The 22,125-nt window shown below is 42.5% G+C and overlaps 1 long non-coding RNA gene and 1 pseudogene across 2 annotated transcripts in view; one reads left to right on the top strand and one right to left on the bottom strand.

Annotated features, from left to right (window-relative positions):
• Positions 1–13,542: 13,542 nt before the first annotated feature.
• Positions 13,543–22,125, bottom strand: part of LOC135968705 (uncharacterized) — a 101,670-nt gene continuing 93,087 nt past the window's right edge. Inside the window, exons 2-3 of one of the 2 annotated variants that reach the window (XR_012428821.1) lie at positions 18,126–18,219; positions 13,543–13,676 (exon numbers count right to left, since the gene is read on the bottom strand). This is a non-coding gene — a long non-coding RNA (uncharacterized lncRNA). The remainder of the gene's footprint in view (positions 13,677–18,125; positions 18,220–22,125) is intronic. The other variant, XR_010583646.1, reaches the window with a different exon arrangement.
• LOC107128320 (N-lysine methyltransferase KMT5A pseudogene) lies at positions 20,788–21,714 on the top strand (annotated as a pseudogene).

The following is a 22,125-nucleotide window of genomic DNA, read 5'->3' as shown; positions in this document are numbered from 1 at the left end:
CTGTATTTGGCTACATTCGTTCTTTTCAATAGTCCAATTCACTAATCCAGTTCATTAATCCTCTCGTCATCAACTCAGTCTAATTTAATATTTAACTCATACATTGTATATTAATATATATTGAAATTATTCCATTTCTGTTTGACTCTTTTACAAATTTGCTTGTTTAGTTTATAATTTTCTGATTATTTTGTTATCCCCTTTTCCCCATTTGCTTACAAATTTAAACATATTTCCAATATGCCTAGGTTTTGTGATGCCTAATTTCTTCTGACCCCTTTACCTGATGGCTTATTTTTTTCCGTCCTTTACAGTTTTTAATTTGCTTCTCACACAAATAAAGATCTCACATTAAAACAAAATATTGTGGCTTGGCTTGTAATTTTTGTTAAAAGCAGTAGTATATGTTGTATGAAACAGTATAAATAGTTTTTAGGTTATTGATGAGCAGTTTTCCCTCAGATAGGCCTTAGTGTAGGCGTTTGTGGTCATGTAGATGAGAGGTAGGTTGAGATTGAAATTTGTTATGGCAGCAACAACCTTCTGAGCACCAGGGAATTGAAATCCTTTTCAGGATACTTTGCCAATATCTCCCAGGTTTGCTATGCCTTCCCTTGGTGCCTTTTATGAGAGATGGTCTCGTACACAGCTGTATTTTACTCTGATTTTTACTGCTTTTTTTTTTTCTTTCTTTCTTTCTTTTGAGATGGAGTCTTGCTCTTGTTATCCAGGCTGGAGTGCAATGGCACAATCTCGGCTCACTGCAACCTCCACCTCCCAGGTTCAAGCGATTCTCCTGCCTCAGCCTCCTGAGTAGCTGGGATTACAGGCACCCACCACCACGCCCGGCTAATTTTTGTATTTTTAGTAGAGATGGAGTTTCACCATGTTGGCCAGGCTGGTCTTGAACTCCTGACCTCAGGTGATTCACCTGCCTCGGCCTACCAAAGTGCTGGGATTACAGGTGTGAATCACTGTGCCTGGCCAACTCCATGTTTTTTAACTTGGTGGCAGGAGGTGAAGGAGTGAGGATATCTCTGATGTTCTGAGGAAGCCTCAGACAGCACTGTCAACTGGGGTGTGTGGTGACTGACATTTAAAGATGTTCCCGCCACTCCTGTAGATGCAATGCAGGGACAAGGGCGCATTACTGTCTCTCCTCTCCTAGTAGAGAGGCTCCTAGTCCATGTTTTTAGATCCCAGTGGAAGTAGGTCTGCAACAGTGCCCTGTAAATTAACAGTTTAGTTTACTTGTTGTTTTTGTTGTTTTGAGACAGGGTCTCACTTTGTCGCCCAGGCTGGAGTGCAGTGGTGCAATCTCCGCTTACTGCAGTCTCGACCTTCTGGGCTCAAGCGATCCTGACGCCTCAGCCCCCCGAGTAGCTGCAACTACAGACATGTGCCACCATGCCCAGTTAGTTTTTGTACTTTTTGTAGAGACAACGTTTCACCATATTGCTGGTCTTGAACTCCTGGGCTCAATTAATCTGCCTGCCTCAGCCTCTCAGAGTGCTAGAATTATAGGCATAAGCCCTGCTCCTGGCTAGGCTTTATGGGAGATGCATCTGTGCAGACGTGGATGTTGGCCTTGTTTCTCCACCATCAGCTGCTGTGAGTTTTTTCACGGTTCCCTCTGGCTCATGTTTAGATGCTCTTACTCTGCACATTGGGCCTTGTATTCTATAGGAGAGACAGGAAAGCTATGTCTCCAGAATTGTAGCAGTGGGTGGGATAGTGGTCCCTCCCCATCAGCACTGTTGGGGAAGCATTCTCAGGATTCTACCCCATCCTCCCTGACAGGCCTTGTAGGGTTGCTAGAAACACTCTTAACAAAGGTGTAAACCTTATGTCTGTAGACTCCAGGGTTTCACCTTCTCCTTCACCCACCTACACACAGCCACCAGGTACTACTTCAAAAGTTTTGGTTTAATTTTACCAGTGTACATGGTCTTTCGGGTGAACATAAAAGCCTGGGGCCTCCATTACCTGCAGGCTTCTCCATCCCCTGTCGTTGGGTTTGTTGTCTTCCCTGTGACTTCAGGTCTCTAAATGGTTCAGAACAAACCATTCATTCATTTGCAGTTTTTCTAGCTTTTTTGTTTGTGTAATGTAGGAGCAAGTCTTTGTCAGGTGTCTACATCTACAAACAACTCAGAAGTGGATATTTTTAAATACATTTCTTTTCTGTCATACTTTTAGTACTTCTCTACAATTACCTATACTAATTATTCTTCAGTATTTTTTATATTTCTGTGTCTTTATCTTTCTATTTATTTATTTATTTATTTATTTATTTATTGAGATGGAGTCTCACTCTGTTGCCCAGATTGGAGTGCGGTGGCACGATCTTGGCCCATTGCAACCTCTGCCTCCCAGGTTCAAGCGACTTTCCTGCCTTAGCCTTCCCAATAGCTGGGATTACAGGCATGCGCTACCATGTCTGGTTAATTTTTGTATTTTTTTTAGTAGAGATAGGGTTTTGCCGTGTTGGCCAGGCTAGTCTCAAACTTCTGAACTCAGGTAATCCACCTGCCTCCTCCTCCCAAAGTGCTGAGATTACAGGTGTGAGCCACCGTGCCTGACCTAGTTAGAAGCAATCTTATTTGTTTATTTTTAGTTTTGTTCCCTGGAATTTTGAGGTTAAATTCAAAATCTCATTGCTCAGATCAATGTCATGGGACTTCTACCCTATTTTTTTTTTTTGTAGCAGTTTCAGAGTGTCAGGTCTTACATTTAAGTTTTTAATAAATTATGAGTTAATTTTTATATATGGTGTAAAATGAAGGTGTTATTTTATTGTTCTTTGTGTGAATATCTAGTTTTCCCAACACTATTTATTGGAAAGACTATCATTCTTTATTGTGTATTTTTGTTACCCTTATCTAAAATCAATTAGCTGTAAATACATGAATTTCTGAGCTTTTTATTTTGCTCCATTAACCTATGTGTCTGTTTTTATGCCCATACCATACTGTTTTGGTTACTATAGCTTTGTACCATGTTTTGTTGTCAAGTAATGTAATGTTTGCACATTTTTCTTTTTTAGCTGATATTGCCCTGACTCTTCAAGGCCTTTTTTGCCTCATATAAATTATAGAATTTTTATCTTACGTCTGTAAAGGATGTCACTGATATCTTGATAAGAATTGTATTAAATCTGCAGATTATCTTGTGTAATATAGATATTAAAACAATATTGATTCTAGAAATTCATGAATAAGGGACATCTTTCCATTTGTTTTTATTTAATTTTTGACCTCAAATTTTAAAACTTTTTTTAGCTTTTAACATACAGATTTTACCTTTTTGATTCAATTTATTTCTGAGTATACTTTTTATATGTATTATAGATGGAATTATTTTCTTGTTTTCCTTTTCAAATACTTTTACATAGTTTCTTGTTAGTGTGTAAAAACCCTATTGACTTTTGTATGTTGATTTTATCTCTCACAAGTTTACTACATTTCTACATTAGATCTAGCAGTTTTTTTAGTGGAATTTTAAAGGTTTCATATATAAAATTATGTGATCTGCAAACAGTGACAAGTTAAATTCCTTTCCAATCTGTATGCCTTTGATTTTGTTCTCTAATTTCTCTGGCTTAGATATAGAGTATTGTATTGAATAAGATTGATGAAAGTGAGTATTCTCGTTGTGTTCCAGGTCTTATAGAAAAAGCTTGCAACTTTGTGTCATTTAATATATTATTAGCTGTTTATTTGTGATACATGGCCTTTAATTGGTTTAGGTGAATTTATTCGATGCCTAATTTGTTGAGAGTTTTTATCATGAAGGGATGTTACTTTGAAACAAATTTATTCAAATATTTAAATGGTTATACTTGGTCCTGTGGTGTTTCTTTCTGATCAGAAGCTGAGACGTGCATCCATACCTACATACAGGAGGGCATAAGGGAATCATATCTCACATTCTGTCAAAATGACCTGCTTATGAAGTCTACTGTCAGTGTCTGACTCCATAAAATAAATTGAGGCCCAGGAACTGTCATCTGCTTTCTTCATTGAATTATGCCAAGTGTCTGAAAAAGTGCTTAATATATACGTGATGAATACATTAGCCCTAACTCCCACCTCTTTACATATATCTGACTGTACTTTTCTCAGCACCATGGATATCCATTCTCTCTGGGTCAAGGACAAAGTCCAGCTAAAATGAAGCTCAACTGTCCTTTACAAATGTAAGAACAGGTATGTCTTCTACATGGTTTTCCAATTATAGAAGGACATGAGTCACTGAGACATGAGAAAAAGCTTCTTGGGTGAAAGAACAGAAAAAAATATATAAATATGAACAACCAGAGCATGCCCAGCAGCCTTTCCACCAAGCCAGGCACTAGGGATCCACTTTTCATGTTTTATGTCGTTCATTCCTCACAAAAACTGTATGAGGTTCGTGGTACAATTCTCTTCAGAGATGGAAACTGAGGCTAATAGAGATGCATTGTTATTCTGAAACACAGTAGCTGGCAGAGTCACCACTGTGCCTTGGAGAAAACAGAAGCTTGCCTACTGAACATCTGGTCTGGGAACTGTGGAGTGGTGGTGAAGTCCTGGTATAAGTTCAGGAAAATGGTAAAGAAGAAGATAGTTTGACCCCTGAAGGCTGCGGCCAGGGACTGCATCAGCTTCTCCCTTGTCCCTGGCTGGGAGGTTGGCTTCATTCAAATCTCTAGGTTCAGGATAGACTCATATTTGTACGTGGGCGTGTGTGTGTGGGTGGGGGAAAGAAGGAACACACAGTCAGTGACGAGACCATGAAACACCAGAGGACTGGAATGTGTGGCTCAGATCAGGAGGTCCCCATCCTTTAGAGACCTGTGCATGGGGAGGACATACATGTTCATGGTGAAGAATATTTTAGGCTTCCAATGTCAAATTTGATGTGGAGGTAAAGAATGATTAATCCATTAATAACTTCAAGGCATCTTCATCATACTGCATCAACTGTAGAACAACAGCACTCACCTGTTGTGTTAATCTTTATGAAGAGCACTATCCCAGAGAGTTACCAAAAATCATTCTCAATGTAGAAATGAGAAAACACAGGGTTTGTGATGTCAAATGGCTGCTCCAAAACACAGGTCAGAATGAGAATCTTCCAGGGTGAGAGTTGCATGACATTTCCTCTAAGCTACCTGGGGCTCAGTCTGTTCATGACATAGAGGGGAAGGGCATGGGGACGCTGCATTTTCTCTGTTTTAAAGACAGGGCACAGGGCAAGAAACCCTAGCACAACCCTTTTGACTTAAAGCAACATGACTGCGTTTTCTAACCTTAAAGGGAGAGAAACAGCTGCAGCAACCCCACACCTGGCAAAAGTGTCCATGCTGGGAAACTCCAGGGTGGGAGAAAGCCTGTTAGAGGGCCAAGGATCTGAGGAGATAACTCAGTGAACAGAAAACCCAAATAAGCACAAAACAACTGAAAGGTAACTCAAACATACCAGTTGGAAAAGTGGAAATAGAAACATAATTTTCTTTCTTTTTTTTTTTTTTTTTTTTTTTTTACTATACTTTAAGTTCTAGGGCACATGTGCACAACGTGCAGGTTTGTTACATATATATACATGTGCCATGTTGGTTTGCTGCACCCATTAACTCGTCATTTACATTAGGTATATCTCCTAATGCTATCCCTACGCCCTCCCCATAATAGGACCTGGTATGTGATCATCCCATTCCTGTGTCCAAGTGATCTCATTGTTCAATTCCCACCTATGAGTGATAACATGCGATATTTGGTTTTCTGTTCTTGCGATAGTTTGCTGAGAATGATGGCTTCCAGCTGCATCCATGTCCCTACAAAGGACATGAACTCATCCTTTTTCATGGCTGCATAGTATTCCATGGTGTATATGTGCCCCATTTACTTAATCCAGTCTGTCACTGATGGACATTTGGGTTGATTCCAAGTCTTTGCTATTGTGAATAGTGCCACAATAAACATATGTATGCATGGGTCTTTATAGCAGCATGACTTATAATCCTTTGGGAATACCCCCAGTAATGGGATGGCTGGGTCAAATGGTATTTCTAGTTCTAGATCCTTCAGGAATCGCCACACTGTTTTCCACAATGGTTGAACTAGTTTACAGTCCCACCAACAGTGTAAAAGTGTTCCTATTTCTCCACATCCTCCCCAGCACCTGTTGTTTCCTGATTTTTTAATGATTGCCATTCTAACTGGTGTGAGATGGTATCTCATTATGGTTTTGATTTGCATTTTTCTGATGGTGAGTGATGATGAGCATTTTTTCATGTGTCTGTTGGCTGTATGAATGTCTTCTTTTGAGAAATGTCTGCTCATATCCTTTGCTCACTTTTTGATGGGGTTGTTCATTTTTTTCTTGTAAATTTGATTGAGCTCTTTACAGGTTCAGAGCTTTGTCAGATAAGTAGATTGCAAAAATTTTCTCCCATTCTGTTGCCTGTTCACCCTAATGGTAGTTTCTTTTGCTCTGCAGAAGCTCTTTAGCTTAATTAGATCCCATTTGTCAATTTTGGCTTTTGTTGCCGTTGCTTTTGGTGTTTTAGACATGAAGTCCTTGCCCATGCCTATGTTCTGAAAGGTATTACCTAGATTTTTTTCTAGGGTTTTTATGATTTTAGGTCTAACATTTAAGTCTCTAATCCATCTTGAATTAATTTTCGTATAAGGAGTAAGGAAAGGATCCAGTTTCAGCTTTCTACTTATGGCTAGCCAATTTTCCCAGCACCATTTATTAAATAGGGAATCCTTTCCCCATTTCTTGTTTCTCTCAGGTTTGTCAAAGATCAGATGGCTGTAGATGTGTCGTATTATTTCTGAGGGCGCTGTTTTGTTCCATTGGTCTATATCTCTGTTTTGGTAGCAGTACCATGCTGTTTTGGTTACTGTAGCCTTGTAGTATATAGTTTGAAGTCAGGTAGCGTGATGCCTCCAGCTTTGTTCTTTTGGCTTAGGATTGTCTTGGCAATGCGGGGTATTTTTTGGTTCCATATGAACTTTAAAGCAGTTTTCTCCAATTCTGTGAAGAAAGTCATTGGTAGCTTAATGGGGATGGCATTGAATCTATAAATTACCTTGGACAGTATGGTCATTTTCACAATATTGATTCTTCCTATCCATGAGCATGGTATGTTCTTCTATTTGTTTGTGTCCTCTTTTATTTCACTGAGCAGTGGTTTGCAGTTCTACTTGAAGAGGTCCTTTACATCCCTTGTAAGCTGGATTCCTAGGTATTTTATTCTCTTTGAAGCTACTGTGAATGGGAGTTCATTCATAATTTGACTCTCTCTTTGTCTGTTACTGGTGTATAAGAATGCTTGTAATTTTTGCACATTGATTTTGTATCCTATGACTTTGCTGAAGTTGCTTATCAGCTTAGGGAAATTTTGGGCTCAGACAATGGGGTTTTCTAAATATACAATCATGTCATCTGCAAACAGGGACAGTTTAACTTCTTCTTTTCCTAACTGAATACCCTCTATTTCTTTCTCTTGCCCAATTGCCCTAGCCAGAACTTCCAACACTATGTTGAATAGGAGTGGTGAGAGAGGGCATCCCTGTCTTGTGCCAGTTTTCAAAGGGAATGCTTCCAGTTTTTGCCCATTCAGTATGATATTGGCTGTGGGTTTGTCATAAATAGCTCTTATTATTTTGAGATATGTTCCGTCAATACCAAATTTATTGAGAGTTTTTAGCATGAAGGGCTGTTGAATTTTGTTGAAGGTCTTTTCTGCATCTATTGAGATAATCATGTGGTTCTTGTCTTTGGTTCTGTTTACATGCTGGATTACGTTTATTGATTTGCATATGTTGAACCAGCCTTGCATCCTAGGGATGAAGCCCACTTGATCATGGTGGATAAGCTTTTTGATGTGCTGCTGGATTCAGTTTGCCAGTATTTTATTGAGGATTTTTGCATCGATGTTCATCAGGGAAATTCGTCTAAAATTCTCTTTTTTTGTTGTGTCTCTGTCAGGCTTTGGTATCAGGATGATGTTGGTCTCGTAAAATGAGTTAGGGAGGATTCCCTCTTTTTCTATTCATTGGAATAGTTTCAGAAGGAATGGTACCAACTCCACCTGTTCCTCTGGTAGAATTTGGCTGTGATACCGTGGAGAGTTCTGTAGTGTCTATTAGTTCTGCTTGGTGCAGAGTTGAGTTCAATTCCTGGATATCCTTGTTAATTTTCTGTCTCGTTGATCTGTCTAATGTTGACAGTGGGGTGTTAAAGTCTCCCATTATTATTGTATGGGAGTCTAAGTCTCTTTGCAAGTCTCTAAGGGCTTGCTTTGTGAATCTGGGTGCTCCTGAATTGGGTGCATATATATTTAGGATAGTTAGCTCTTCCTGATGAATTGATCCCTTTACCATTATGTAATGGCCTTCTTTGTCTCTTTTGATCTTTGATGGTTTAAATTCTGTTTTATCAGGGACTAGGATTGCAACCCCTGCTTTTGTTTTCCATTTGCTTTGTAGATCGCCCTCCATCCCTTTATTTTGAGCCTATGTGTGTCTCTGCATGTGAGATGGGGCTCCTGAATACAGCAAACTGATGGGTCTTGACTCTTTATCCAATTTGCCAGTCTGTGTTTTTTAATTGGAGCATTTAGTCCATTTACATTTAAGGTTAATATTGTTATGTGTGAACTTCATCCTGTCATTGTGATATTAGCTGGTTATTTTGCTCGTTAGTTGATGCAGTTTCTTCCTAGCATCGATGGACTTTACATTTTGACATGTTTTTGCAATGGCTGGTACCTGTTGTTCCTTTCCATGTTTAGTGCTTCCTTCAGGATCTCTTGTAGGGCAGGCCTGGTGGTGACAAAATCTCTCAGCATTTGCTTGTCTGTAAAGGATTTTATTTCTCCTTCACTTATGAAACTTAGTTTGGCTGGATATGAAATTCTGGGTTGAAAATTCTTTTCTTTAAGAATGTTGAATATTGGCCTCCACTCTCTTCTGGCTTGGAGAGTTTCTGCTGAGAGATCTGCTGTTAGTCTGATGGGCTCCCCTTTGTGTGTAACCTAACCTTTCTCTCTGGTTGCCCTTAACATTTTTTCCTTCATTTCAACTTTGGTGAATCTGACAATTATGTGTCTTAGAGTTGCTCTCCTTGAGGAGTATCTTTGTGGCGTTCTCTGTATTTCCTGAATTTGGATGTTGGCCTGCCTTACTAGGTTGGGGAAGTTCTCCTGGATGATATCCTGCAGTGTTTCCCAACTTGGTTCCATTTTCCCCGTCACTTTCAGGCAAACCAAACAGACCTAGATTTGGTCTTTTCACATAATCCCATACTTCTTGGAGGCTTTGTTCTTTTTCCTCTTTTTTCTCTAGGCTTCTCTTCTCGCTCCATTTCATTCATTTGATCTTCAATCGCTGATACTCTTTCTTCCAGTTGATTGAGTCAGTTACTGAAGCTTGTGCATTTGTCACATATTTCTCGTGTTATGGTGTTCATCTCTATCAGTTCTTTTTAGGTGTTCTCTGCATTGATTATTCTAGGTATCCATTCATCCATTCTTTTTTCAAGGTTTTTAGTTTCTTTGCCCTGGTTCCGTCGTTCCTCCTTTAGCTCTGAGAAGTTTGATCAACTGAAACCTTCTTCTCTCAACTCATCAAAGTCATTTTCCGTCCAGCTTTGTTCTGTTGCTGGTGATGAGCTGCGTTCCTTTGGAAGAGGAGATGTGCTCTGATTTTTTGAATTTCCAGCTTTTCTGCACTGCTTTTTTCCCATCTTTGTGGTTTTATCTGCCTTTGGTCTTTGATGATGGTGACGTACTGATGGGGTTTTGGTGTGGGTGTCCTTTCTGTTTGTTGGTTTTCCTTCTAACAGTCAGGACCCTCAGCTGTAGGTCTGTTGGAGTTTGCTTGAGGTCCACTCCAGACGCTGTTTGCCTGGGTATCAGCAGCGGAGGCTGCAGAAGATAGAATATTGCTGAACAGAGAGTGTTGCTGTCTGATTCTTGCTCTGGAAGCTTCATCTCAGGGGTGTACCCCACCGTGTGAGGTGTGAGGTGTCAGTCTGCACCTAGTGGGGGATGTCTCCCAGTTAGGCTACTCAGGGGTCAGGGACCCACTTGAGCAGGCAGTCTGTCCATTATCAGATCTCAACCTCCATGCTGGGAGATCCACTGCTCTCTTCAAAGCTATCAGACAGGGGCATTTACCTCTGCCGAGGTTTCTGCAGCTTTTTGTTTAGCTATGGCCTGTCCCCAGAGGAGCAGTCTACAGAGGCAGGCCGGCCTCCTTGACCTGCAGTGGGCTCCACCCAATTCAAGCTTCCCGGTGGCTTTGTTTACCCACTTAAGCCTCAGCAATGGGGGGGCGCCCCTCCCCCAGCCTTGCTGTCACCTTGCAGTTAGATCTCAGACTGCTGTGCTAGCAATGAGGGAGGCTCCGTGGGCGTGGGACCCTCCGGGCCAGGTGTGGGATATAATCTCTTGGTGTGCCGTTTGCTAAGACCCTTGGTAAAGTGCAGAATTAGGGTGAGGGTTACCCGATTTTCCAGATGTTGTGTGTCTCAGTTTCCCTTGGCTAGGAAAAGGAGTTTCCTTCCCCCTTGTGCTTCCCAGGTGAGGCAATACCTCGCCCTGCTTCAGCTCTCGCTGGTTGGGCTGCACCAGCTGACCAGCACCGATTGTCCGGCACTCCCCAGTGAGATGAACCCAGTACCTCAGTTGAAAATGCAGAAATCACCCATCTTCTGTGTCACTCACGCTGGGAGCTGGAGGCTGGAGTTGTTCCTATTCAGCCATCTTGGGCGCGCCCCCTGAAACATAATTTTCTTTGCTACCTTGATACCAGTTTGTCAAATAATTCAAAGAGGGTTAACATCCAGGGAAGTCTGGATCCAAAATGGCAGATACATTCAGAAACTCTTGTTGGTAGTATACCTGTCACAGCCCTTCTGGAACACAATCTGGCTTTAGCTATTCAACTTTACATATGCCTGTTCTTAAACTGAGTCATTTCTTTCTTGAGAGACTGTCATCTACCAGGGATTAGTACATGTCATGAGCTAAATTGTGTTCCCCTTCCCAAAATTTATGTGTTCATGTTTTAGTACCTGGTGACTCAGAATGTGACTATATTTGAACATATAGTCTCTGCAAAGGTAATTAAGGTTAAGTGAATTCATTGGGATACATCCTGATTCAGCATAACTGGGGCCCTCATTGGAAGAGGCAGTCAGGGCACAGAAAAGCACAAGAGAAGATCTTGTGGACACAGAGATAGAAGATGATCATATGCAAGCCAAGGAGGGACCTCAGAGAAAACACCCAGCCACCATTTTCAGATTGGATTTCTAGCCTCCAGAACTGTGAGAAACTCAATTTTTGTTGTTAGAGACTTCAGCCTGTGTTATTACAGAAGCCATAGCAAAGTGTCATAGCCAATTAGGACACACGTAAGATGTTTCCTGAAGCATGAGTGAAATGGAAATAGAATTTATTATGTCAGGATCCATCAGCATTAAAAGGCTTAATTACTGAGTAAAAGGCTCTCCCTTATGAAATATCATGAAGACATGTGAGGGCACAGCTCCTACCCTGACAGGGCTATAGCGATGAGTTCTGTGAGATGACTAATGACCCTTTCTGTGTAACCCCTGCTATTTGGATAAAACCCTTCTCTAGTAAGAGTGTACATTTTTAAATCTTAGAAAAGTTCTGGCAGGGAGGACATTGAAGCTGCCTGTTGCAGGAGGTATCTGGGGTGGGTAGTTAAAGCAATAAACATAGTAGCAACCTGCAAAGACACTCGTGGCCTAGTGTAAAGTAAAAACAGCACAAAAGTGTTTTCTTTGATATTTCTACAAGTATATGACTGGTGACTGTGCACCTAAGTTGCTATTATGGACTAATGGACGCCAGATTCCTTTGGGAAGGGATTTTGGGACACTTAATTGAGGAAATTCTAAAACGTTTTCCAGGGAGTCCTCATATTTGGGTCTGGATCTTGGGCCTTCCTTAGTCTTTTGGGTCTCTTTGGAGACCCCACTGTGCCCACTTCCATCCCAGACCAACCCTGCCCATGGTTGTTGACATGGTGTATCTGCTCTTTGTCCAATGAGACAAAGTAGCTGAACTCATCAAACAGCTCCTCATGGAGCTCTGCAAAGAGAATGCCTGCAAGCCTGGCCAAGAGGTGTCAATGGCATGCCTGGGTTTCACCACACGGGACACCCCCATTAAAAATTCTGCCCCTTAGATCAGGCACAAAGCAACATTCGCCTTGACCTCCTCCCAGGGAGAAATTCAGATGACAGCTTGAAGTTTTTGAATAAACATCTGAACAGATAAAGGTAGTCCCCAGCACTTAACTTTCTATCCTACCAGCCATAACCTGGGGTATAAATTTGGCAGATGTGTTAGCTTCTCAACAGCTGAAAACCTGCTCCTGTCAGAAAAGGACCCATTATCTCTTTCTTTCCCATAAGACATGGTGATAAGGAGAGGTGTAGGGTTGCCCAGATGATATCAAAGGTGAGGCCTGGCCTGGATGGGCCTGCCCCACGTGGCCTTCTATTACCTATGGGTGCCCCCTTCCACAAGAGGCAGGGATGAGAAATGAGCCAATGTCTACATCATAAGGAAATGCTCTCAGTTTAAGCCTTCCTGAGGTGAGAGCCTCAGAAATCCAAGATACAGCAGGAAAACATCTTGCTGTCTTCAGAATCTTCTAACTAAACACAGGGCTATCTCTAAAATGAGGGTCCCAGTTTACCAGAGTTCTAAATTCGCTTGGCGTTTGTAACTAAGGAAGTGAGGTCACTTCAAGATTCCATCACCTGGGCTCCTTCCTTTAACAAGACCGACCCACAGGCCCTGCTGGGCTCCTGACTGCTCACCCTCCTTTCCCATGTAAACTCCTCCCTTGTCCACAATCATGAGAACACAGCCCCTAGCCCCTTTCTCAGCTTCCTGAGAAGTGCTGGATATGGTCTAGGACCCAGGCTTGAAACACATATAGGTCAGAACATCTTGTCTTACTATTTCTGTGACCTTAGACAAGTCAGTGTGTGTTTCAGGACCTTCTCTGTCACCCAACATGCACAATGGCAACAATGCTAGAATCTTCTTCCTGGGAAACTCATCAGGTGTATATGAGGTAAAACTTATAAAACCCAAGGTATGGCATCATAAGTAGATAATGTGCAAACTTAAAGATGCAAAAATTACCATAAGGGGTGGGAGGTGGCATGATATATAATTGAAACAGGCCTGGGGTCCAGCAGTGTGATCTTGGGAGAGTAATTTTCTCTCTGTGCCTTATTTTTAATTTTGTGCCATGAGATGTCGAAATTAAATGAAATTCAAATATTGTCATTTTCTTACATTAAGCCTTCCAGTGTTTTCTCATTATATTTAGAATCAGACCCATGTGCCTCACCTTGATACATAAAGTGAGCAGCTGCATAACCTCTTCCAGCATGAAGAGGTTAGTGACTCACTTCTGACCAACAGAATATAACAAATATGGTAGGGTAACACCTCAAACTTCAGGTTGCCATAGCAAAGAACCATAGATAGTATGGCTGATAAGCAGTGAAATTTTATTTCTTACAGTTGCAGAGTCTGGAAGTTGAATATCAGGATGCCAGTATGGTCAGCCTTTGGTGAGAACTCTTCCGAATTGCCGACTGCAAACTTCAGGTTGTATCCTCACCTGGTGGAGAACAAGAGAAATCTCGCTGAGATTTCTTTTATAAAGCCAGTAAACTTAGTCATGAGGACTTCATCCTCAGGACCTAATTATCTTCTACCTCCTAATATCATTACATTAAGGGTTACAACTTCGAGATATAAATTTGGGAGAAAATAGACCATCAGTCTATCATGACTCCCAGGATTATATACGAAAACAGTGTAATTTCCCTTCTACTCAGTCTTGTGTTTGCTCCCTCAATCTCTGTTCCTGTCTCTGTCTCTCTCTGGGTCTCTCTGTTGTATTCTTCACATTGCAGAAGCAAGCTCCAATGTTGATGTTATGAGTTGCTCTGTGTATGGGTCCACGTGGCAGAGAACTGAAGGAGTGACAAGGCCAATAGACCAAGAAAAACTCAGGCTCTCAGTCTACACTGAATTCTGCCAACAGCCACAATAGCTTGAAAACAAATTATCCCTCACTTCAGCTTCAACCTCATGAAAGAACCTGAGTCAGAGACACCCAACCAAGCTACGCCCCTATTCTGGTTCCAACACATTGTGAGATATTAATTACTGGTTGTTTAAAGGTGCTATGTTTTGGGGCACTGTTTTCAGAGAAGACCAGATTACTACCCTCATCTTTCAACCCCCAGGATCCTTCCTCCCTCTGTTTCTCTTTCCCCAAGGCTCCCTCCAGTGAAACTGGCCTTTTGCTATACAAAATGCTTAATTTTGGTATATGGAAGAAAACAGTCAGTTGTTTAGCCCAGATAGTTGAGACAAATGTCCAAAGATACAGAAAAATTAAATCCATTTTATTTGTTTACCTTTATTCATGGTGATCATGATTTCTTCCTGTCCAGGCCCAGTACTGATTCCCTCAAATGCCTCATTGAAGAAATACAAAAGTGATAATCCAGAAAATCTAGTTTTTTCCAGCATGTAATCATCATGTTTAAAGTAAGGAGCATGAATCAGTGAGAATGGGTTCTATATCTGCTTGAGGTGAGACAAGAAAATGCTAAAATTATTATATTATTTTATCAAATTTTTTGAACTATCTGGTTTTGATGTTTAGCTTGTCATGTATGCAGTATATTAATAAGATTAAATAGACATTCCGTTAATAAATGATTGAACATTTTTTTAGTTCCTGCCAAAACACTTTTTTTACTAATACTCTTTACTAATAAAGTTTTTCATACTTTGTGTACATGTGTCTTTTTCATATAATGACTTATTTTCTTTTGGGTAGGTACCCATAGGGGGATTGCTGGATCAAATGGTAGTTCTATTTTTAGCTCTTTAAGAAATTTTCATACCATTTTTCATAGTGGTTGTACCAGTTTACATTCCCACCAGTAGTGTAAAAGTGTTCTCTTTTCATCACATCCATGCCAACATTTATTTTTATTTATTTTTAATTTTTAATTATGGCCATTCTTGCAGGACTAAAGTGATATCTCATTGTGGTTTTAATTTGCATTTCCCGGATAATTAGTAATGCTTAGCTGTTTTTTTATATGTTTGTTGTATATCTTCTTTTGAGAATTGTCTATTCATCCACTTTTTGATGAGATTATTTGTTTTTTTTTCTTGTTAATTTTTGGGGGTTTCTTATAGATTCTGAATATTAGTTCTTTGTCAGATGTAGAGTTTGCAAATATTTTTTGTTTGTTGTCTGTTGACTGCTGGTTTTTTGTTTTGTTTTGTTTTGTTTTGTTTTTGGCTATTCAGAAGGTTTTTAGTTTAATTAGGTTCCATTTACTTATTTTTGTTTTTGTTGTATTTGCTTTTGGGGTCTCAGTCATAAATTATTTGCCTAAACCAATTTCCAAAAGAGCTTTTCTGATGTTATACTCTAGAATTTTTATGATTTCTGGTCTTAGATTTAAGTCTTTGATCCATCTTGAGTTGATTTTTGTATATGGTAGTGGATGAGGGTGCAGTATGGGGCAGTTTGCATCATTGATGACAGGTTGTGGACCTCTAAGGCCAGACCAGCTACAAAAAGTTTTACCTCCTCTGTTTTCTGAAGTTTAGCAATTGCCAGAGCATATAGAACTTGAATGGAAGTCCTCCAATGATACTGGGTCCCCAGGGCTTTGGACATTCGTCCCTGACTGAGAAACAGACAGCCACTTCTTTGTCACTTCAACAACAGCAGGAGCATGGCTATTTCCAAACACTTGCTACAACTCTCCTCTCAACACAATCTATACCCCTTAGCTGCTGGGTACTTGGTATTGCGTGGTTAGTCAGTGACATCCCAGCCCTGAGCCCTAGAGGCCCCAACACATACCCTGAAATGACTGAATCACTGAGACCCCATCTCCTGACACCCCAAACCAAGAGAAAAAGGCTCTTTATGTCCTAGGCTTCTACCAGCTACCCCAAGGCCACATGATTCACAAGTGCACTTCATGGTTCAAACCACCAGCTCCTGCCCCACCTATGGCAGAGTGGACCTGTTTTTCTCCACACTTGCAGGGCAGTTACTGACCACTGAGAAAGAACAGTCAAAACTTTTGTCTGTACTGTGAAATCTAAGTCTACCCACTAGACCCAAGGAACCATGTACATGTAAAGGGTCAAGCCTTTCTGTTTGCTCATCAGAACTGCTACCAAAAAAAAAAAAAAAAAAAACAAAAAACAGTGTGGTCCTGTTGGCACTCCATCAGGTAATGCACGTTCTTGCAGAGCCTGGTGTTAACCCTTCAGAGACAAACTGTTCCTGGGTAGAGGTTTCCTACATAGTAGAGCAGCTCCCTCACTCTGATACATTTATTGAAATCATTGTCATGAGCGTTCGTCCCACAGCACACAAGGGTGCTCCTAAGGTTCATACTTTTTTTTTGCGGAGGGGACAGAGTTTCGCTCTTGTTGCCCAGACTGGAGTGCAATGGTGTGATCTCGGCTCACTGCAACCTCCACCTCCCCAGTTCAAGCGATTCTCCTGCCTCAGCCTCCTGAGTAGCTGAGATTACAGGCACACACCACCTTGCCTGGCTAATTTTTTCATTTTTAGTAGAAATGGGGTTTCACCATGTTGGCCAGGCTGGTCTCAAACTCCTGAGCTCAGGTGATCCACCCTCCTGGGCCTCCCAAAGTGCTGAGATTACAGGCATAAGCCACTGCACCCTTCCAAAGTTCATCCTTTCTTTCTTTCTCCACCCTGTGGGGAGCAGTGTTCATCGCTGTCCTGCTGTGAACCCTGCAGTATTGATGCGATAGCTGGTCTTTTGAGCTGTTTTTACCTGTGCCAGTAGAGTGGGCTGGAGGCCCCACCTACCCTGTGGGCTTTTGGAGGTGGCCAATGCACCCCAAGGCTAAGGGACAGGGGTCATCCTGCCTCTACTCCACTTTCCTGGGGCTTGCTTACTAGCTGGGATGGATTTTGGAAGTGGTTGGAGCTGCCTCTCCACCCCTGTTTCAGGGGTTGCCACAGGCCAGGTAATAGTGAGTATGAGTGGGGCTGGAAGGCTTCCACTGTCCATGCTTAGATCCCTCCCATATGATGGAGGAGAGAGGGTCAGACCTGAGCCTCCCTAGAGATGCTCCTCTTTGCCCAGTCCAGGTCAACCAACATGAGGTGTGGTGGGCTACCACTGGCAGGCAGCGGATGTGGCCACTCCAGAAAGTTATCAAATGGATTATATGAGTGCCATGGCTACTATGTGTTCTCAGAAAGTCAACCAGATTTTAGGTCTAGGGGTAGAGGGGAGAGAGGGCCCACACCGGTAGGTGGGCAGCCATAAGGCCATATGTGAAATTCATCCTTAAGGTGGAATGTGGAGGGGTCCAGAGGTTTATGCCGAAAGTAACATGCCATAAAAGTTATTAAAGTAAATTGCAGGACATTATCAATTATAAATATATAAACTAAACATCAACAATTACAATTACTGTTGTTATTCATCATTACTATAGTTATCACCACTATTAGAAGCAGTAGTTGTTGTTGCTGCTGCTGTTGTAGGAATGGTAATAAAAACACTAGTAAAGCTCTGCCACATCCTCGCTGGCTTGCTAGTTTGCTAGTCTGGCACAGACTTAGGACCTTTAAGGAGGGAGGAAGGGAAGGAAAGCAAGGAAGTAAAGAAACAAAACTGAATCCTGAATAGTTTTCCCTCCAATTCCAGCGTCTTGTTTTTTAAGTCAACTTCTTGTTTAAAATGAAAACAAAGAATCAAGTTTTTCTAGCGTCCGTGTGTGTGTTTGACGGAAGATAACAGAAGAGAGGCTTAGGTTCATGAAAAATGCTTAATCCTTCCCAAAGCCCGTGCCTGCTTAAGAGCCCCTTACAGGGAGCCTCACAGGAAATTTTGTGAAGCCGAAGCTTTCAGGCTCCACTGTGGCCAAGGAAAGGTTTGAATCAAGACTGAGGACAATGACCCTGTGTATTTGAAGGTGGCAGGTAGGACGGTGCTGGACTGCAGCAGAAAGGAAGGAGGCACAAATCACTTACTGAGTGAGTGGAAGCCTATGTCGAATGGCAGGGTTTGTTCATGAGACAGACCAGATTCCAGTTTTATGGGCAGCAATCGGTAAAACAGACACACCTGCACAGACAGAAATGGGGGACAAAGATAGAATATATGTGGTGTTCCAGCAGCAGAAAAGGTGTCTACTAAGAACACACATGCTACTTTACCTTATAACTCTGTTCCCACAGACCAAGCAGACATTCTCATGTGAAAATCACCATATGGTTCCATCACAACTTGACTGGTAGAGACTGGTAGAGTATCCTTCTCCCTTCTCTCTATCCTTTACTTTCTCCTTCCCCATTTCTCTTTCTTTCTTTCGTTCTTCTAATTTTTTTTTTTTTCAGAGGAGTCTGGCTCTGTTGCCCAGGCTGGAGTACAGTGGCACCATCTTGCTTCACTGCAACCTCCACCTCCTGGGTTCAAGCGATTCTCCTGCCTCAGCCTCTAGAGTAGCTGGGATTACAGGTGTGCACCACCACACCCGGCTGATTTTTGTACTTTTAGTAGAGACAGTGATTCGCCATGTTGGCCAGGTTGGTCTCAAACTCCTGACCTCAGGTGATCCGCCCGCCTTGGCCTCCCAAAGTGCTGGGGTTGCAGGCGTGAGCCACCACACTGGGCCCCCATTTCTTTAGTGTACAGAAAGTATCTGGTGTAGGTGTGCAAGCATGCTGCAGTTTCTGTGTGCTTGCTTGTTTTTACTAAATGACCAGTGGCATGGGTTGATTGACATCCAGTGGAGATAGAGTGGGGAAGATACTGTTTCTGTGAAAAGAGTCCCTTTCTTCAGTGGCTCCTCACTCAGCTCTTACGCTCATCTACTAGTAATTACTTTGCCCTCACTGATGTTGGAAACAAGTGCTTGGTGCCACAAAGAAAATCAGTACTTAGACAGAAAACTTCTTAGCAGGACACATTTACTTATGCAGAAGTGTGCTGCCTGCTTCCTGCCCATCGCAAGAGCACATCTAGCAGGTTAGGGTAGGGGTTTTTATCCCTAAGGCAATTCTTGTTTCTGTGTCCTTTCCCCATTCGCTGGAGTCTGACCGCACAGTCTAAGCTAACCTATTGGCTACTGTTTGAAATTGAATATGGCTAATTAGGCGGGAAGGGAGAAGCTGTACTTTGCTAAGTCGGGAAGTGTTTACAGAAGAAGTACAAGGCATGTCTGGGCACGGGAAAGGTGGTTCACAGAGTAAGAGTAAAAGATTTGCTAGTTACAGATTAAGCAGAGAAACAAGTGCTCCTTACAGATTAAACAGGAAGGGCTGTGTACAGATTAAGCAGAGAAGCAAGTGATCTTTACAGATTAAGCAGGAAGGGCTATGTACAGAGCAAGAAAGACTAAGGAAGCTTTGAAGAGGAATTTATTGGTCTTAACCAAAACAAGCACAAAGAAACAAAAGAACAAAAATCTGCAACAATGTAAAAACCTTTGCAAATACATTTTTAGACTGGACGATTTTAATGCTTTTTATTGTTATAAATTCAAAGAGATTTTGTAACTAATCTTTCTGTACATGTGTTCCATACATCACAGTCTGTCTCCAGGTAGGGATAGGTGTTCCTAAAAAGAAGGAGGAGGAGGAGGAGAAAAGGAAGGAAGGAAAAAGAAAAAAAAATAAGAAAGAAGAAAGGAAAAGAAAGAGAAAGAAAGAAAAGCAGAAAGGAAAGAAAGAAAGAAAGAAAGAAAGAAAGAAAGAAAGAAAGAAAGAAAGAAAGAAAGAAAGAAAGAAAGAAAGAAAAGAAAGAAAGAAAAGAAAGAAAGAAAAGAAAGAAAGAAAAGAAAGAAAGAGAGAGAGAAAGAAAGAAAGATGGGGAGGGGAAAAGGAGTGAAGAAGGGAAGGGATGTAAGAAGTAAAGAAAAAAACTGAATCCTGAATAGTTTTCTCTCCACTTCCTGCGACTTGTTTTTTAAGTCAACTTCTTGTTTAAAATGAAAACAAAGTAACAAGTTTTTCTAGACTATGCGTGTCCATCTGACGGAAGACAACAGAAGAGAGGCTTAGGTTCATGAAAAATGTTTAATCCTTCTAGAAGCCGGCGCCTGCTTAGGAGCCCCCTACAGGGAGCCTCACAGGAAATTTTCAAGTCTTACTTAGCCCAGAAGGTGCGTGGGAGGTGAGGGGTTTCTGTCCTGTACTCCCATAGACGTCTCTTTATGGTAAGATTTCTATTTCTTTAGTATATACCCAGTAACAGGATTGCTGAGTCTAACGGTACTTGTGTTTTAAGTTATTTGTGAAATCGCCACTTTGCTTTCCACAGTAGCTGAACTGAGCCCCCTCCCCGGGCCAGGCGCCGGATGGTGGGCAATGGCACTGGAGAGTGGTCGGGGCCGCAGAGGACAGGGCTCTGCGTCTCCCTCCCTGTGTCCTGTGCTCAGGGCCACCCCGGACTGCGGTGGCGCGGATGCCCGGCCCTGCCTCTCCGGCCATGGGGGAGGGGGAGCTGCGGGGGGGCTAGTGACGGCGGCATCAGCGGTGACAGCGCCGGTGGCGGCTCGTGCAGGGTGCGAGGTGTTGCCGAGGGCCAGGCGGGGCTACGGGCAGAAAGAAGCCCAAGCTCCGCGCGGTGGAGACGGCGGTGGCAGCGACGGCGAGGGCTGGAGATGGTGGAGTGGAGGGACCCGAGGAGCCCTGCACGGACGGGGAGAATGTATTCACCCGGCGATCAAAGATCTATTCCTACATGAGCCCCAACAGATGCTCTGGAATACGTTCCCCGCTTCCGGAAGAGAACTCAGTTACACATCACGGAGTCAAATGCCAAGGAAACCGTTAGCCAGAATCTCCAAGAAACGAGAAGAGAAAGGAAATGCAATACGGAGCACCAGGAAGTCTCAGGAACAGAAGATCAAACATGCCAGGAGAAGTCCCCTGGCACCTTTTCCAAACCAATAATCTGAAGCAGCAGAACCTCCCAAAACTGTAACCTCGTCTTGTGATTCCACCAATGCAGCCATCACCAAGCAAGCTCCGAAGAAGCCCTTCAAGGGCACACAGCACCCCCCGCCGCCCCCTCTGGAAAAAACATCAAGGAAAAACGCAACAGACTGGCAAACTCTCAGGTTTCTACCCTGTCCGAAGCAGCTCCAGGAAGAGCAAAGGTGAGCTGCAGTCCGAAGAAAGGAAAATACCAGATGATTTGATTGAAGATGGGAAGAAAGAAGGAATGAAGAATGACCTCATTGATGGCAAAGGCAGGGATGCCATCGCCATCAAGCATTTCTCCCAGAGTGCCTTTGTGGTGAAATAACCGCGGGGCCTCCTCAAGATCGCGACGCCAAGATGCAGGAGGCTGTGTACGCACAGGACCCTCCGGAAGCTGCTACCTCTACTGTTTTCAGTATCTGAGCAAAACCTGCTGGATGCAACTAGAGACACAAATCGCTTAGGAACACTGATCAATCACAGCAAATGTGGGAATTGCTAAACCAACCTGCAGGACATCGACGGCTACCTCACGGCCATCCTCAACACCTCCCGAGATAGTGAGGCCTGGGAGGTGCTCCTGTATTACTGTGGGGACCGCAGCAAGGCTCCCTGGAAGCCGACGGGTGCCTGAAGCATTAACCCGGGCCGGGCGCCCTCCCTGCCCCACCTTCCCTTCTTCAAAGGACAAAGTACCCTCAAAGGGAATCCAAGTTTTTTTACACACTTAATCTTAGCAGATTACTTCAGATGCTTTTAAAAAGTATATTAAGCTGCCTTTTCACTGTAATATTTAAATATATGTTACGGGTTTCCAGGGTGGACTTGAAGAGATGACCTTATATTACCAAAACTTTTCTCTTCTAGTTGTTTTTGGATTTGTTTTGCATGAAGTCAAATGTTTGTGCTTCCCGGCATGCAGTCAAAGACACAGCACAGGTTTTAGAAGAAAGTCAAACATGAACATGAACTCCTCCAGTGGAAGAACCAGGACTGTCCCCCCACACCCCAATGTCCAGGGACAGGGTGTGAGGAAGACGCTGCC

The sequence above is a fragment of the Macaca fascicularis genome, chromosome 20 (genome assembly GCF_037993035.2).
Source record: "Macaca fascicularis isolate 582-1 chromosome 20, T2T-MFA8v1.1".
NCBI classification, from domain to species: domain Eukaryota; kingdom Metazoa; phylum Chordata; class Mammalia; order Primates; family Cercopithecidae; genus Macaca; species Macaca fascicularis.
This window is presented reverse-complemented; position numbering and strand designations above follow the sequence as displayed.